We start from the raw sequence: 4,274 nt of genomic DNA on the forward strand, positions 1-4,274 counted from the left end.
GCCGTTTGAATGCCGTTTGAATGCCTGAAACCCTAATGCCTGGATATACTCCTAATTGTTTGACTACGTGATTCATTGCATTCTCTTGCCTTTTTTCAGTAAGACGGTTTGAGTTGGATTTCTGTCACTTGGGTTTCTCCTTTGCAAAAAAGAAGTGACTGGTCTTTTTTCCGCCAAGATTTGGATGGGTTCTGCAGAAGAATGCATTAAAAAAAAAAAAAAAAAGTCCAGAATTTTAAATCATTTGCTCCGTGGGTCAGTCTCCCTGCCATATGTAATTTTCTGCACCCCCTCACATGACTGGAATTACATTCTACGCCTTTGAGTTCTGCCTCATCTCTCCACCCTCCCCTGTAAGTCCCAGGGAGGCAGAGGCTAGATCTTACTCAGGTCTTACTCATTATCCTATCAGTCCCAGGACAAGAGACTCTTAAGAGACTGTTTGGCTCATTAAATACAACAAATGGATGGATGGGGGAGTGAATGAGGGCAGTAAGTCCAGGACAGGATAAAGACCAGGGACTCCACCCTTGCATGACCGACACTCAGCAGCAGCCCCAGTCAGTGTGGCCATAGTGGGCAACCCTCTCTCCTTATCAGTTTCAGCCTAACTGAATCGGAAATCACAAGCTGACAGGGCCTCCTGTGGCTGCGCTGTCCTCTTTCAACAGCTAACATCTTGGCCTGCACACTGGGTGTGATAGCCACAGGCTGCCTGGTGACCATGGACAGCCCCAGAGCTGTCCCCTGCAAGGAGCAGCTGCACGACAGGCAGCCAAGAACAAGGAGAAGTGAAGAGGAGGGAGAAAGGAAGGACCAAGGACCCCTAGGTGTCCCTTGCAACACCCAACCATCACCAGGGTGAGGTGGCACTGCCCTTTTGACTGATCCCAGGGACGCCTTGCCTCTCCAGAAGCTCTTCTTAGGGTGGAATCTCTTTTCCAATGTTGCAAAAAAACCAAAAAACAAAAAAACAAAAAAACCCACCAGCCCCTTCTAGTCACTGCGATACTTTGTATCATTGTCTATCCATTACTAAGCAGCCAAGAGCTTTAAGCAAATTACATTTGTAACTTTTAAACCCATTACATTAAATCCTTTTGATAGACAGCAGTGGGCAAGGGGACCAGAGCTAGGATCCGGGCACTGGAGTCACTCAGGCTTGTTTGCTTTGGATACAAGATGCCCGGGGTCACCTGTGGGAATTGTCTCGGGAAGCTTAAGCTGCAAAGGCAGACTTCCATCAGGCCTTGCTGTTTTCTAAGGAATCCGCCCACAGGAAATCCCAATAAGCAATGTAGATCTTCCTGAAGATTACAGGGTGAGGATGGCAAAAGCCTGTACACATCTCCTAGCAAGCGATTTAACAATCCTCCGTGGGAAAGACAGATATCATTTGATGCCACTCATATGTGGAAGTTAAGAGCCAAAACAGAGGAACAAAGGGGAAGGGAAGGAAAAATAAAACGAAAGCAGAGAGGGAGACAAACCACAAGAGACTCCTGACTGTAGGAAACAACCTGAGGGTTGCTGGAGAGAAGATAGCTGGGGGAGAGGGGTAACAGGGTGGTGGGCATTAAGGAGGGCACGTGGTGTAATGAGCACTGGGTGTTCTACGCAACTGATGAATCTCTAAAGTCTACCTCTGAAACTATTAATACACTGTATATTACTTAAATTGAATTTAAATTAAAACCTAAAAATAAAAATCCCCCATGGACATCCTATTGTCCAGACACCCTTGGTCTGTGCCATGCTGTTGGACTGGTGGGCTGGGGTAGGGTGAGGGGTTTTTCTGCTTTCTCCTCTCTCCCCCAGTGACTCTGAATCACACACTCCTAGCTCCTCCCACCCAGACTTTTTCACAAAGTGAAGTCTTCTTAGAAGTGCATTCAGGGCAGGTGCCTGGGTGGCTCAGTCGGTTACGCATCCGCTTCAGTTTGGGTGGTGATTCCGGGGCCCTGGGATCAAGTTCCGCGTCGGGCTCCCTGCTCAGTGGGGAGTTTGCTTCTCCCTCTGCCTGCTGCTCCCCCAGCTTGGGTTCTCTCAAATAAATAAAAGCTCCTTAAAAAAAGAAGTGCATTCAGTGCCCTATACCTCCATCCTGACCACTGACTCCAGGTTTATAATCCCCAAAACTCAAGAACAACACCCAAAACCAAATGGCTGTCTGGTTAGTGAGAAAGGCAGGAGAGGTACGCAGATGGAAACACACCTTCCTTCACATATACAACCATCTCCAGACCTGGGACAGTTATGGAGATGGCTCACCTACGTGGTGGGGGGTGGGACTCGAACCAGGGGCTTCCCGCAGCTCCCCTGGGAGGACCTACGGGGACAAGTCAGAGAGAAGCTTGGCCCACCCTCTTGGGCTCTGATTCCCACTCTTAAGAAGACTCAGGCAGGACACAGCAGGTACCCACCTGACGTGCACCTCTGCTTCCAGAGAATTCCCTCCAGCCCTCAGAGCACGGCCCAGGGAAGCAGGGGCGGAGGACGACGTCATGCTTTAAAGCAGTGGTCCGCCACAAGCGGTCCCAAAATCAGTGGCATCATTTTCTTTTGGGAACCTGTTAGCAGCTAGTAGTCTCAGCTATGGGTGTGGAGAGACTGAAGAATACGGTGTCCTGGAATTTCCATCCTTATCTCTAGCAGGGCTGTCTTGTGGGGTGAGTGTGCATGTAGAATTAGGACTAGAGTCAGGGGACCGTTGTAGGAAGCAGGCTTGTGCTCTATATCCATACACTCGTTCTTTCAGACAGTCTTATTTTTGAGGAAAGAGTTTTGATTGTAATGTCAACGTGGTTTTTTTTTGTTGTTGTTTTTTAATTTTAGTGTTTCAAAACATTACTTAAGGGGCACCTGGGTGGCTCAGTGGGTTAAGCGTTCTCCTTCAGCTTAGGTCCTGATCCCAGGGTCATGGGATGGAGTCTGCTTCTCCTTCTCTGCCCCCCTCCCCGCTTCTGTTCCCTCTCTTGCTGTCTGTGTCAAGTAAATAAATAAAATCTCTAATAAAAAAATTACTCAAGCCACTCACAGATACATTTTCATTACAAAAACACTCCTATTACAGAAGTATACAGAGTGAAAAGGAGCACACACACCCCCAACCCCTCCCTCCTAGTATCGTTTGTTTTTTTTTTTTGTCTCCACCCCGTGCCCGCTGGGGGCGATTATGCAAAGTGATCTTCCCCAGGCTTTGTTTACCTCGAGAGCACCGGAAGATCAGTACAAAAGGATCATTTCTTAAACGTCAAAGTCGGTATTTCCTGGCCCAGCACCACACGCACGTGGGTCCAACGCAGGGAAAATCAGCCCATTCCCCCTCGTACACACCGGCCTCCAAGGTGGAGAAGAAAACTTCCCTCTCCAGGATTTTCCTGGTCTGTGCACCTGTCGTCCTTCCAGTCTCCTCCGGACCTCCGGGCAGGGGCGGAGAGAGCCCTGGGCAGCCCTGGGGGCGGGGCCTAGTCTCCCCGCACCTCCCCCGTCCTCAGGCCAGACGGGGGCTGGAGAAACCGAGCTGGGGAGCAGGTCTGAGCACTCCCCAAATGTGAAGGGGCCTGGAGCCTCCTGTTTTATAAGAGACGCATCACAGTCGCTGTGTTCTTGCACAGGAATTCCCACTAGGAATAGAGACAGGCCAGCAGGTCAAGAAAGCTGGACGTCAGGAGGGCTGGGGGTTGACGAGGATCATTGAGAAAACTCAAGGACCCCAACCCTTTATCATCTGTGCCAACTGTCTTCCCCTCACGCGCACGCGCACTCAGGCGAGCAGATACACCCCCACAAGGGACCTGGCTGGAGTCGGTTGTAACTTTCCTCTAGCCGCGCAGGTCTCTCCTCCCATCTGGGTTTCAGTTTCCTCCCCATGACAATCCTGGTTCTGGCCTTGAGACTTGCGACTAGTTTTGCTCAGAGAAGGCCTCTGTGCTGGGGTGGGGGTGGGGTAGGACTGCTCGGTCCCCTCCTGCCGTTCCCACTTCATAGGTCTTCGGGGATCCCTGGGGCCAGCTCCTGGGCCTGGAGCACTTCCACACAGGGCCGTCCTCCTGACTGCTTACCCCTCCGCGGTGGAAGGTACGGGCTTGTCTGGAGCCCTGCCAACCCCCTGGGGGCCTTAGCTTCCCCACCCCACCCACTTTCCCACCCACCCCCATGCCTAGGGGGTGTGTGAAGACCCTAGCTTCCGCTCTGAAACCACCAGAACTGCAGAATTCTATGACAATGAAGTCAAGCCTCTTGGAGAGCTGCGTGAACTTTATTTTTCCGGG

This window comes from Enhydra lutris, unplaced genomic scaffold (assembly GCF_002288905.1).
Source record: "Enhydra lutris kenyoni isolate GAN:26980312 unplaced genomic scaffold, ASM228890v2 scaffoldscaffold82, whole genome shotgun sequence".
Taxonomy (NCBI): domain Eukaryota; kingdom Metazoa; phylum Chordata; class Mammalia; order Carnivora; family Mustelidae; genus Enhydra; species Enhydra lutris.